The sequence below is a fragment of the Tursiops truncatus genome, chromosome 21 (genome assembly GCF_011762595.2).
Source record: "Tursiops truncatus isolate mTurTru1 chromosome 21, mTurTru1.mat.Y, whole genome shotgun sequence".
NCBI classification, from domain to species: Eukaryota; Metazoa; Chordata; class Mammalia; order Artiodactyla; family Delphinidae; genus Tursiops; species Tursiops truncatus.
The window spans coordinates 6,067,007-6,081,430 of record NC_047054.1 but is presented as its reverse complement, the minus strand read 5'-3'; the positions used below and the strand labels follow the sequence as shown (position 1 = coordinate 6,081,430).

At 44.9% G+C, this 14,424-nt stretch overlaps 1 long non-coding RNA gene across 3 annotated transcripts; it reads left to right on the top strand.

Moving 5' to 3' along the window:
* The first annotated feature begins 5,616 nt into the window (after nucleotides 1-5,616).
* On the top strand, nucleotides 5,617-13,524 carry LOC101329370 (uncharacterized). Of its 3 annotated transcripts, XR_012329010.1 has the most exons (5): nucleotides 5,617-5,798; nucleotides 6,854-7,411; nucleotides 8,082-8,327; nucleotides 8,599-8,904; nucleotides 11,223-13,524. It is a non-coding gene; the product is annotated as an uncharacterized lncRNA (long non-coding RNA). The 3 variants fall into 3 exon arrangements; XR_012329011.1 differs by lacking the exon at nucleotides 8,599-8,904 and having other exon boundaries at nucleotides 5,620-5,798; XR_012329009.1 differs by having other exon boundaries at nucleotides 5,620-5,798; nucleotides 8,599-13,524.
* Nucleotides 13,525-14,424: the final 900 nt, after the last annotated feature.

Below are 14,424 nucleotides of genomic sequence, written 5' to 3'. Positions count from 1 at the left end.
TCTTATTTCACCGAGCTGTGTAGAGAGGGCTTCCCGGGAAGAGGAAACCATGTTCCACACAGAACAACTGTTTGGGGAGAGCATCTTCACTCCGCAGAAGCCTGTACGTCAAGGGCAGCTGCTGGTTGAAGGCACAAGGTTGTTAAAATATCGGGAAAGCAGAGCCGGCACACTCGGGGCCATGCCCACACCTACGGGAACTTCTGGAATGACCTTTCTCTTTGTGACCCGGGTCTGACCTTATTCCTTATATTCCCTTATCTCATGACCTCATCCTGTCCCAGCACTTCCTTACAGATTCTCACAAAACAAAACACCACTGATCCTTACTTCTGGCATTTCAAAGCGTCTGAATAGGCCCTGACACATGTTCTATTTTATGGAATCTTCTGAACATCACAGGATTAAAGAAGAGGAGTCTGTCATCGTAGCCATCTGGGATTGGAATTGTTAGGGATGGGCTCGGTTTTCTTGGACCTGAAAATACAGGGGACAGGGTTTCAGGACACAGGATGGGTTTAGTGAGACAGCATTGATCTGGGGCTCAACAGAAACACGTGCTGTCACTTTTGAGATGGTGGGGTACCTTCCATCTACCCAGGTGATGCCACACAGCTCATTATCCATACTCAACCCCAAATATTCAGAGTAAGTATGTCCACACCACCAGACTTCTTTTGACAACTGCCAAGTATGTGCAACACCGAATCCCCTAGAAAAATTGGCGCTAATACCATTCTCCATCTCTGACTAATGCACTCCAAGTGCAATACTGGAAAGTCATTCAACTGATTCATAAGAATTCCATAGTGCAAAAATTCAGACATCCTGCACCCCGTCAACAAATGAGTCTTCAAACGCAGAACAAGTGGAAAGTCCTCAGACCCAGTAATCAACCCCACCTGCTCCAGTAGCTTTGCGGCGTACACCACACTCCTGAGAAGGAGGCACAAGTTGCCACTGAATATCGTGTCCTGTGAACACTGCAGACACGCAGTCCTTTCACGAGACTAGATTATTCACACCTGCAACACGATTTCCTATACACGACTGGGTTTGTGTGTGTGTGACTGTGGGTGTTGGGCGTGTGTGTTTGCAGATGTGCAGCAGAGCTTACTGCAGTGCATCCAGAGACCTCAGCTTCTTCTCGTTCTTCTTCTTGGAAGTCCTTCCCTCTGAGACAAGGGATGTGGTCGATGTTTACTGGTCCCTGAGGCGGGGTGCCTCTGGTTGGATTGTTGAGCCGGCAGTTTTCCTGTTCAGGAAGTTTCATTTTCATCCCATCTCCATATTTCGACGGGTGAATCACGACAGCATGGGCAGGCAGGGGAGACTCGATCTTCCTGAGGTTCAGGCTGAGGTCGGTTGTGTTCTCGGCGGCATCTCCACTGCTCTAAGGTGATTTCTTGAACATCTGTTTCCTCCAGGTGTTCCCAGGAACTCTGATGCTGGCGTCTCTTCCAGGTTCCCTGTGGGCTGCATCCATGCCTGCGGGGTCAGCCCCAGGGATGTCGGTGCCCCTCCCGGTGACGGTCCCCCACCGTCTCCTTCCAATGAGGTCTTCTGGACGTAAAAGAGGACATAGGCACTTTGGCTCAGGGCAGAAGCCACGTCACAGGCGGTGACCTTGGTATCGTCCATTTTATACCACTGGCCGTCCCCAGCTTTGACGTAACAGAAGTAGGGTTGTCGGTGACAACTGCCCCCAGAGGGCACCAGCACCACACAGAACACATAATCCAGTGGTCCTGCCTTCTGCTCTGACATGTATGGTTGCAAGTCGAAACACCCGGGATACAGAACTTTCTTATCCATTTTGTCACCTGTGAAATCCGAAGAACTGCTTCAGCACAAGGATCAGGACCTTGGGGTGCTGTGCAAAGTCAACCTCTTGGTGGCGGGCACCTTCTTGAGACAAACACTACAATGATGGGCATCTTCCCCATCCAGCTTTTTGGGCTTCTCCAACTCTCTCAAAGCGTGGTTCACACTCTGAGCTGCCATGATATCCAGGGTGCTGTCCAGATAAGGGTCAGAAGGGTCTATTTGTAGACGACCTAAAATATGTTTACTTGTCAGCATCATGCATAAATATGCTGAGAGAGGAAAACAGCGTTCGGGTAATGAGGATACATTTTGCCTAGCCCCTCCAAAAGGAATAAAAGGAAGACCGCAGGAATAAGTGGGGTGTGTGTGTGTGTGTATTTATAAGTACCTTTAGGCATGCACATTTTCAAAGTACTAATATTCTTAATGTATTATGGTTTGTACTTAACAAAAAGATTTCTGCCATTTGGGACACTTCTTAAATGAAAAGCAAACTTCTGGTCACTTTCTTAATTCCCTGAATATCCTTGGCAATCTTTCCCAACAGATTCCCTTGATGGTTTAGAGTTCAGAAGGAAGTCGTTCATGAATGTATCCACCTTGCAATGGAGTGAATTAACAATGAGTTAATAGTGTCATTTACATTAAGTTTTCCATTATGTGGAAGAAAATTTTCTGTACAACGCTCACACTTTATGTAGACAGAACTCCCTTCTCAAATGCCAGTATTTACGGAGGGCCAAAAAATACTGAACAAAAAGATTATCGTCCTGTGGTTTTGTTTCTACACTTTTGCTCCTCCTCTATTTTAACTCATCAATATAATGATCACGAGGGTAATTAGAAATACATTAGTCTACCTATGTTGGTCACTTAAACTGTGACAATGTAAATCCTTGTCAATCACTTGGGGGAATCTGTTTCCTAATCTCCATTTCCTTAAGTTGATTATTATTATTATTAACAGCCATCGTAGCATTAATATCATTAACACCATCATCACTATCATCATTATCATTATTTTTATTATTACGCTACTTATTATAGAGGTCTTTTGCATACTGCTCTATTCAAAAGTGTTTTGGATTTGCTGAAGATGATTCCTGAGGGTTCTCCCCACAGACACACACACAGCAGCCCTTTGACAACAGCTTTACTGCCGGCACCTGTTGGCTGGACGAGGCTCATGAAATCCTGCACGTTCCCCTCAGGGAAAGGTGAGCAGCCCAGGCTGGAAGGGGAGCTTCGAAGAGCATGTCCATGGGCCACCTGAGCCTATAGGACAACTGACGAGTCCTCTTGAGGGCCCAGAAACAGCTGTGTCTCCCAGGAAGTCAGAGAGGGTATGCTTGCCCACCATAGCCACATTGTCAAGGTTACTCTGGGGGCCCAGGAACCACTCTTGCCCTCCTTGAGAGGCTGGAGGTGGCATCCCTGCCCCCAGCATCTTCAGAATTTTCTTTTCAGATCAGGAACCCAGGAACCACCATAGCTGGAAACGGAGGTGCACAGAGGTCATCTTATCCCCCCCAAACCTCTAGAATGATCTCAGTTCCCACGGGTGCCCAGGAAAGGCCGATGCCAACACTGAAGGCATGGAGAATGTGGTTCGCTCACCCAAGCAACTGCAGAAAGTTTTCAGTCCACCTGGCAACTGGGAAACTGGTGCTGCCAGTCCCTTTTGCCCTTGCTGGCCAGGAAGCATACAGATGATGACCTTGGACAGTGTAGGTGCAAATGGAGGGGCCTGGACTTCAAGGTGCCCAGAATGAGAAGGACTGACAGCAGGCGAGGTCTGGGCAGTGCTGGGGGCTTCAGGTCTGATGTCTGAACGCTGACTGTGGATGTGCATTCTTGTCTTCTTTGCCTGGAGAAGCTGAAAAAAGTTCTGGAGACGAATGGTGGTGATGGTTGCACAACAATGTAAATGTACCTGATGTCTCTGAACTGTATGACCATAAATGATTAAAATGGTAAGTTTATGTACATTTTACCAAGATGAAAAATCATAACTCCAAAGAGATGGACAGTAGAACACACATTGCCTTAAGGGGATGAGGAGATACAGATGGCATAGTACGGAGAAGAAAGTGTAATCTGCTGTTTTCTGATGGAATGTCCTATAAATATCAATTAAATCTATCTGGTCTATTGCATCATTTAAAGCTTGTGTTTCCTTATTAGTTTTCTGTCTGGATGATCTGTCCATTGGTATAAGTGAGGTGTTAAAGTCCCCCACTACTATTGTGTTACTGTCGATTTCCTCTTTTATAGCTGTTAGCAGTCTCCTTGGATTGATCCCTTGATCATTATGTAGTGTCCTTCCCTGTCTCTTGCAACAGTCCTTATTTTAAAGTCTATTTTATCTGATATGAGTGTTGAACCTCCAGCTTTCTTCTGATTTCCATTTGCATGGAATATCTTTTTCCATCCCCTCACTTTCAGTCTGTATGTGTCCCTAGATCTGAAGTGGGTCTCTTGTACACAGCATATATATGGGTCTTGTTTTTGTATCTGTTCAGTGAGCCTGTGACTTTTGGCTGGAGCATTTAATCCATTCATGTTTAAGGTAACTATTGGTATGTATGTTCCTATGACCATTTTCTTAATTGTTTTGGGTTTGTTTTTGTGGGCCCTTTTCTCCTCTTGTGTTTCCCACTTAGAGAAGGTCCTTTAGCATCAGTTGTAGAGCTGGTTTGGTGGTGCTGAATTCTCTTAGCTTTTGCTTGTCTGTAAAGCTTTTGATTTCTCCGTCAATTCTGAATGAGATCCTTGCGGGGTAGAAAAATCTTGGTTGTAGGTTCTTCCCTTTCATCACTTTAAGTATATCATGCCACTCCCTTCTGGACTGTAGAGTTTCTGCTGAGAAATCAGCTGTTAACCTTATGGGAGTTCCCTTGTATGTTATCTGTCGTTTTTCCCTTGTTGCTTTTAATAATTTTTCTTTGTCTTTAATTTCTGTCAGTTTGATTACTATGTGTCTCAGTGTGTTTCTCCTTGGGTTTATCCTGCCTGAGACTCTCTGTGCTTCCTGGACTTGGGTGGCTATTTCCCTTCGCATGTTAGGGAATTTTTCGACTATAATTTTGTCAAATATTTTCTGAGGTCCTTTCTTTCTTCTCCTTCTGGGACCCCTATAATGTGAATGTTGGTGTGTTTAATGTTGTCCCAGAAGTCTCTTAGGCTGTCATTTCTTTTCATTCTTTTTTCTTTATTCTGTTCTGTGGCAGTGAATTCCACCATTCTGTCTTCCAAGTCACTTATCCGTTCTTCTGCCTCAGTTATTCTGCTATTGATTCCTTCTTGTATATTTTTCATTCCAGTTATTGTATTGTTCATCTCTGTTTGTTTGTTCTTTAATTCTTCTAGGTCTTTGTTAATCATTTCTTGCATCTTCTCGATCTTTGCCTCCATTCTTTTTCCAAGGTCCAGGATCATCTTCACCATCATTATTCTGAATTCTTTTTCTGGAATGTTGCCTATCTCCACTTCATTTAGTTGTTTTTCTGGGGTTTTATTTTGTTCCTTCATCTGGTACATAGTCCTCTGCCTTTTCATTTTGTCTGTCTTTCTATGAATGTGGTTTTTGTTCCACAGGCTGCTGGATGGTAGTTCTTCTTGCTTCTGCTGTCTGCCCTCTGGTGGATGAGGCTATCTAAGAGGCTTGTGCAAGCTTCCTGATGGGAGGGACTAGTGGTGGGTAGAGCTGGGTGTTGCTCTGGTGGGCGGAGCTCAGTAAAACTTTAATCTGCTTGTCTGCTGATGGGTGGGGCTGAGTTCCCTCCCTGTTGGTTGTTTGGTCTGAGGCGACCCAGCACTGGAGACTACAGGCTCTTTGGTGCAGCTAATGGTGGACTCCAGGAGGGCTCACACCAAGGAGGACTTCCCAGAACTTCTGCTGCCAGTGTCCTTGTCCCTTGGTGAGCCACAGCTGCCCCCTGCCTCTGCAGGAGACCCTCCAACACTAGCAGGTAGGTCTGGTTCAGTTTCCTATGGGGTCACTGCTCCTTTCCCTGGGTCCCAATGCACACACTACTTTGTGTGTGCCCTCCAAAAGTGGAGTCTCTGTTTCCCCCAGTCCTGTCAAAGTCCTGCAATCAAATCCCACTAGCCTTCAAAGTCTAATTCTCTAGGAATTCCTCCTCCCATTGCCAGACCCCCAGGTTGGGAAGCCTGACGTGGGGCTCACTTCAGTGAACTTCACTCCAGTGGGTGGACTTCTGTGGTATAAGTGTTCTCCAGTTTGTGAGTCACCCACCCAGCAGTTATGGGATTTGATTTTACTGTGAGTGTGCCCCTCTACTGTCTCATTGTGGCTTCTCCTTTGTCTTTGGATGTGGGATATCATTTTTGATGAGTTCCAGTGTCTTCCTGTTGATGATTGTTCAGCAGGTAGTTGTGATTCTGGTGCTCTTGCACGAGGGAGTGAGAGTACATCCTTCTACTCCGCCATCTTGAACTAATCCTCTATACATTTTTTCTAAGTCCACTAGGGGGCAATACCGCTCTTGGCTTTCTAGAAAGTGTCACCACCTGTCCCTGCAGGTATTTTCTATCCCAGCTCAGAACCAGAAAGCCAACACTGCCAAAAATTGAGGTGCAGTTAGGGCATTCTAGGACCACCTGCGCCTCTGGAAACATTCTCAGTCCCCTCATTGGCCCCAGAAATTCTGTTACTAAACTGGACGGCACAGAGGTGCCGACATGCCTGTCCACCACCCGCGGATTTGTCTAAGTGCTGCAAGAAGCCCTCATGTTCTATAAATCGACCACAAAATCATCCATAATAAGAAAAAAAGATGAATAATGTTACTAATAAATACTAATAAAATAATGATGAATAATAAATACTAATAAAATACTAATAAATAATGACTAACAATGACAATAAAAATTGAGGGCCATCATAAAGATAATAATAATACCACCACTATTAATGAGAATCAAAATAAACCTTAAGGTAATGGGAGATTAGAGTACAGACTCTCCTGTATGACTGACCAGGTACTAATTTCTGGCCTCATAGGATATTTTGGCTTCAGAGTTCAAGGTCTGCACAAAGAGAAAAGAAAGTAAGGCAGAATGTAGGAGGAAAAGAGAATACAAAAACAAGGACGAGGAGGACACAGGTGACCTTGGGAACTCTGGCACAAACCCCGGAGGACAAATCTCACAGGGATGTCCTAAGGGACAGAGATAGAGGGACTTCGGTCCTGAGCCTGCCCACCCCTCCACACCCACTGATTTCAGAAGTTCTACCCCGGCAACTGCAGGCGAGGAACGCAGGACCACAGACCCACAGTCGGAGCGCAAGCCCCAGCTACACCCACCGGAAGCCCCAGCCTCGCCTCAGCCCTCACACCTGCATGCCCTCTGCCAGCTCTTCCTCCAGAACCCTGGGGTCCAGACAGCTGGCTGCCGTGTATCTCAGAGGCGGGGTACAGGACGGTGTCAGTGACAGCTGTTTCTGGACCAGCAGGGGGCGGCATAGGCCAACAAGTGGTTCTAGAACTCCCGGAGCAGCTGGCTTGCTCAGGCTGAGGGTCACCACCCGCCGCGCCTCTCAGTCCAGCACCATTTCCAGGTAAGCGCTGTTACCATTTACTTAGGCACTCAGGTTAAACTTACTGGATGACTCACATGTGCCCACTTTCATTAGAAACGTCATCATGGCCCTACACTTCGTCTCTCAAACATTCTCCACCCTCTCTCTGTCACTCACACTGTTTTAGTCTGGAGCCTCATCTAGGGTCTATTACCGCAACAGCCTTCTTCCAGGTAGATTGCTCTGTCAATTTAGTTACTCGTCCTGGCCAATTCCGGAGTTGTTTTTATAAAATTGGAATCTAATTTTGCACAGATTAAGGTGTGCGCTTCACCTTTCTGTGCTGCACACAGGCAGGTGTGCGCGTGCGCACACACACAAAATGTTGTTGTCAGTGATAAAAGCCAAGCCTGAGTTTTATTCTAAGGCAAGAACACTTAGGATACTCTAATATAAGAGCTAGAAAGAAGCTGAGAAGTGATCTAAGTTGATATTTTCCACTGAGTATTCCAGAATCCATTTCAGAATTGGTTCCTGGGAAATTCGTTAAAAATGCAGACTTCTAGGCATTAGAAGGCGTACCTAGCCTTGTAGGCACCCTACCAAACTAACATTGCCTGGAGTGGGTCGACGTGTCCGCATTTAGAAGCAATTTTCCCAGTTGTTTTTATGCGTAATGATTGAGAGTCTCCTGATTGCGACCCAACAGATCTAGGTCTGAACGGGCGCTACTGAGATTCAAGGGGAACGGCCCTCCTGCCGATGTCTGGACCTCCGGGGAGAAGCAGGCCTAGAGACCCCCTGCCTTCATGTTCAGAGGCATCTGACTGCCCTGCCAGTGTTGTATGCACTTGATGCGCTATTGAGAGTAAATGACCACCGGATTCAACTTCCTCCTCAGCCCTGAGGGGCGATGTCTGGTCTTAACAACAGGGAGCTCACGCCTTATTGGGAGGTAAGCATCTGTTAAGCAAACTAACATACGTGTGGTCAGTATATCCTGAGCAGAGCAATGTGGGCTTTCGGACCAGGAGTGAGTGGGGCGATTAATCACGGGGAGGGCTAGCAAAGCCTGGGAAGTGCTCACTAACACAATGTCTAGTCACTAACTAAACCAGCAGGTGTCTGTACACAGCCTGACTCCTTGTAACTGAATATAGATAGCTCTTCGCTCGCACACCTTACCTGGAGCCAAAGTGTTTGTAGCTTATGTTCCCATTTAACAGGGTTTTCTGGTCAAAAGTGTGCGCCCACATCTCCCTAATGAACTGAGCGTCCAACAAAACAAGGATTCTCAGCCTTCTTGCAAAGGCCATTCTGTGCGCATAGAACGCTCCTGTCCACAAGTACCCTAATGAGGTACAGGAGGGCACTTGATATCCGGCCAAAGACATTCTGCTGGTGCCAGGGAGCTGCAGACGGAAGTTTTCTCTGCCTCTTGGAAATGAAGCCAAGCTTTCTCCTCTCTGCAGCCACGAGGACTGCGGTTCCCCGGCTTACCATTCTCTTCTTTATGGGCCAAGTCCCACCAGGTAACAAAACAAACTCTACTGAAGCTCTGGTAAGAGTAGGGTGCCTGAGGCCTTACAGGGGTCCAGTGTTCACAGCAACATCTGCATCACCTCTGCCCTGAGCAGGGGTCTCGTGGGAAACCTGAGAAGTCCTGCAGCCACTGACTCAGTAGTTCTCCACAGCAGCTCTCAGTTAGATGACATGAAGCCAAGGGTGTTTCAAGCGCTTGAAACCCTCTTTGTTCCAGCACTGAAGATGAATTATTTAGGCAAATTTACTAGCAGTTTCTAGATCTAGGTAACAAAAAAATGAGGCATTTTTCTACTAAAACTTGGTCTCCAAAACTCCTCTACTTTCAGCAAAAATTAGCATCCTAAGATACTGATGTAAGAGCTATGCCAAAGTTATAGGGGCAGAGGGAGTGGTCGGGGTGGGGGGGTCTCCTTGAAAGGCTTGCCCTGAGTCCGAGAGACCTCCAACCCGCTGCCCCGCCCAGCCTTGATGATGCCCCTGAAGGCTCCATGCCAACCTCGGGCTATCCTCTTCCTTTTCAACATCTGTTCTCCTAAAGTAGAACTTTAAACACAGGGGTCAAGGTGGCACTGCAGTGAGTGCACCCCCTGCATTCTGCATGCGAACGTGGGTCACAGGTACAGGCACAGACGTATATCTCCGGGACATGTAGCTCTAAGGAGGGATGAGCAACTTACTGCTCTACATCAAGAGGATTGTCTTACCTTTTCCTGAGAATTCAGGGTCTCAGGGGTTGGAAAGGAGCAGGAAAGTAGACAGATGCGTGATTGGGGACAGTCCTCATATAAGGAGCGGTAGTCTACTTAATTCCAGCCCTGTTATTCCTCTCAAATTCCTTGCGGAGTGAGGGGTAGTGGATATATTTCACTATATTCTGCGCTCACACACTCAGAATATTACTATTCTGGTTACAGGTAAAAACGCAGATGAAAACCTTGAATAGACAGCCTCAAACACTTAGGACTAATGTGATCCCATGATTTTCCTTCCAAAGCCTGCTCTGACCATCAGATCCTTCAAGGCCTAGTGCCTTAAGCTCTCAACCCCTGCGATACTTCTTTTGTCTTTCTTTCAGTCGTGCTTTCTCTCTGGCTCTCACGAAACCTCTCCCTCATCCTTGTGCCAGTACTCTATTTTGAGGGCTAGTTGACTCTTCCCCGGACTATCTAGCAGCCAAGGTTACTGGCCTATGATGTTTCGGAAGTCGAAGGCCATCGTATCTTTTTTTCTTTGTATGCCTGCTTCCCAGTAAGGGCCTCACATTCAGTGGATGCTTAACAAATATCCATTAATGATTGCCTTGTGAACAGTAAAGAGTTAAATTCAAGTTAATGCATTTGATTTTCGGCTGAATTCAATGGACTTTTGTTGAATGTCCATGAATGCCCTATACTGATTTGAAGCTATTCAAGAATTGGCTTTTATGTTCCAGAATAGGAAAATCTAGAAGTGTTGGTTTGGAGACCTCTCTTAATGTCAGCAAAGAGCTTAAGAAGCTGTCAGGGAAAAGGTGCACTTTGTAACATACAGGGATGGCTCAGAATCAAGCCACTTTCGAAACTGAGCCCCTCATTGTGTATGACCCCACCCCCGAACACTAATACATTAGGAAAGAAGTCAAATACTAGTCAATGCTTTTAACAAGGATGCTTGTTTAGCCTTTAAGAATCTTAATGTATGCAGTGATTCCTGCAGCAGATTGCAAGCTCAAAGACCAGAGCCAGGGAGAGAGGCAGTGAGCGCAGCTCCAGGATGCAAGAGATACTGACATGGGCACTGTTTGCATGTTACATATGTAGGAATATCGTTCCCTTCCCCCGGAAACATATCCTCTCTAATAATTTCCTTGACGTATATTATCCTTTGGATCTGTATTTCAGTTCCGCTTTTGAAAGACACACACATACACACACACATATAGAAAGAGAGATATCTCTAAAAAGTTTCTTCTACTCTAGGAAAACCAGCAGTAGAAGACTAATATTAAATAAAAACTGACCTCTGTCATCGGTGTTAGCAGATAATAAGGATCGAGAAAGACCCAGAAGAGCTGGGGTGTGTGTGCCCTGGTGTGGGGGCAGGGCTGCCCACGGCTAGCCTTTCGTTACTCAGATGCACTCAATATTGTCCGATTTTACAGCAATGCCCCAAATCCAAATTTTTGTGTGAAAGCAGATTTTTAAGAAATCAAGTAACAATGAAAAATCCACACAAGACTGTTTGCAGATACTCCCTCCTCCCATGTAATTCAATAAAAATTCAGGGACACCAGGAAATAGCTACCACAACTCTCTTCTCTGTGCAGGCAGGGCCGGTTTCAAGGAAGTCTGTGAGCGTTCCAAACGGCTCCTGCCAGGAATTCTGCATCGACTCAGAAATCCAGGCTGGGAGGCGTGTGGACGGCCGACCATGCCGTCTGCCCACGGTGCACGTGCCTGAAGTCGACCCTGCTATACCCAGGGAGCACTGACGCCCTTCTCAAGCTGTTTGTTTGTTTGGATGTTTTATCCTCACTCCCTCGCTCGCTTTTGCTCTCGCCTCTCTTTCTGTCTTTGTTCTCACAGGGATTCTTCGTGAGTTCTCAATAAATAAAAAAAACAAAACTTGCAAACACAAAACCTAGTTTAGGAATTCGTACGATGTATTTTCACTTGGTCGTGGTTTGGTCTCCATCTCTCTATATGGCCTGGATGAGCTCCAGGTTGGGTGGGGGGCCTTTTTTCTTACCTACGGTTTTTGCCTGGCCCGGGCAGCCCTCCACCCTTCATCTGGGGACACTACTCTCCTTCTCCACTTGGAAAATGCATGACTTCATTCCATGCAGGCTTGTGGGGTCTCCCTCCCTCTCAAAAGGGCCGATCACAGGAAACCTGCATAATCGGATTTCCCAGATTTCGCCAGCAAGCTGAGTGTGGACAGAGCAACACCCCGATAAAAGACAATTCTCACACCCTTTTCAAAGTCAGTCCTCCGGGTTCCCTTTTTTCCACATTCTCACCAACACTTCTTCTCTTTTATCTTTTGACAACAGCCATCCTAACAGGTGTGGGATGGTATCTCACTGTGGTTTTGACTTGCATTTCCCTGATGAATAGTAATGTTGAGCAATTTTTCACATACGGATTAGCCTTTTGTATGACTTCTTTGGAAAAACGTCTATTCTGGTCCTTTGTCCGATTTTTTAATATACATATTTATCACAAAATGGTTACCACAATAAGGTTATCTAACACTTCCATCACCTCAGATAGTTAGAAATTTTTTGTGTGTGGTGCAAACTTTTTTTTTTTGCGGTACGTGGGCCTCTCACTGCTGTGGCCTCTCCCGTTGCGGAGCACAGGCTCCGGACGCACAGGCTCAGCGGCCATGGCTCACAGGCCCAGCCACTCCGCGGCATGTGGGATCTTCCCGGACTGGGGCACGAACCCATGTCCCCTGAATCGGCAGGCGGACTCTCAACCACTGAGCCACCAGAGAAGCCTGGTGCAAACTTTTAAGATCTACTCTCTTATCAACTTTCAGTTACACAATAAATTACTTACTGTTAACTATATATACCAGGCTGTATATTAGATCTCCAGAACTTATTCATCTTACAGCTGGAAGCTTGTACCTTTTGACCACCTTCACCCATTCACCCCAACCTCACTCCCTGCAACCACCAATCTACCTGCGGTTTCTACGAGTTTGGATTTTTTTTAGATTCCACATATAAATGAGATCATATGGTATTTGTCTTTCTCTGTCTGACTTACTTCAGTTAGCATATGTTCTCAAAGTTCGTCTACGTTGCTGCAAATGATAGGATTTCCTTCTTTTTTTCATAACTGAACAATATTCCATTCTGTGTGTATGTATATGCCCAATGCATGTTTCCCAACACCATTTATTAAAGAGACTATCATTTCCCCATTGAGGAGTCTTGACTCCCTTGTCAAATATTAGTTGACCATATATATGCGGGTTCATTTCTAGGCTCTTGATTCTATTCTATCGGTCTACGTGTTTGTTTTATGCCAATAACATGCTGTTTTGATTAATATAGCTTTGTAATACAGTTTAAAATTAGGGAGTTGTGATGCTCCAGCTTTGTTCTTCTAGCTGATGGCTTTGGCTATTCAGGTTCTGCTGTGGTTCTATATGAACTTTAGAATTTGTTTTTTCTTTTTCTGTGAAAAATGCCATTGGAATTTTGACGGGAATTGCACAAAATTTGTAGATTGCTTTCAGTAGCATGGATATTTTAAGAATATTAATTATTCTGGGACATCTTTTCATTTATTTGTATCTTCTTCAATTTCTTTCATTGTTGTCTTATATTTTCAGTGTATAGGTGTTTCAATTCTTTGGTTAAATTTACTTATAAGTCTTTTATTGTTTTTGATGTTATCACAAATAAAATTGTTTTCTTAATTTTTCAGATAGTTCATTTTTAACATATAGAAATGCAACTAAGTTTTGTATGTTGATTTTGTATCCTGAAACTTTACTTAATTCATTTATTAGTTCTAACATTTATTCATGGAGTCTTTTAGGGTTTTCTATATATAAGGTTATTTCATGTGCAAAGACTATTTTAAAAATAAAACTACCATATGATACAATAATTCTGCTTCTGGGGTTTATTTTAAGGAAACAGAAACACTAACTCAGAAATATATTTGTTGTGACAGCCTGGAGGGGTGGGATAGGGAGGGTGGGAGGGAGGGAGACGCAAGAGGGAAGACATATGGGAACATATGTTTATGTATGACTGATTCACTTTGTTATAAAGCAGAAACTAACACACCATTGTAAAGCAATTATACCCCAATAAAGATGTTAAAAAAAAAAAAGAAATATATTTGCACCCCCATGTTCATTGCATTATTCACAATAATCAAGACATGGAAAAAACCTTTGTCCACTTATAGATGAATGAATAAGGAAAATGTGATACACATTATATATGATGAAATATTATTAAGCCATAGAAAAGAATGAAATCCTGCCATTTGTGGCAACATGGATGGACCTTGATGGCATTATGCTACGTGCAATAAGTTAAATACTGTATGATCTCATTTATATGTGGAATCCAAAAGAAAAATCAAACCAAAAAAACAACAAACTCATAGATACAAAGAACAGACTGGTTGTCACTAGAGTCAAGGGGTTGGGGGTGGGTAAAAAGGGTGAAACGGTCAAAAGATACAAACTTCCAGTTATAAAATAAATAAGTCCTAGGGCTTCCCTGGTGGCGCAGTGGTTGAGAGTCCGCCTGCCGATGCAGGGGACATGGGTTCGTGCCCCTGTCCGGGAGGATCCCACATGCCGCGGAGCGGCTGGGCCCGCGGGCCATGGCCCCTGAGCCTGTGCCTCCAGAGCCTGTGCTCTGCAACGGGAGAGGCCACAACAGTGAGAGGCCTGCATAACGCAAAAATAAATAAATAAATAAATAAATAAGTCCTAGGGACGTAACGTACAGCATGGGTGACTATAGCTAATAATACTGTACTGCATGCTTG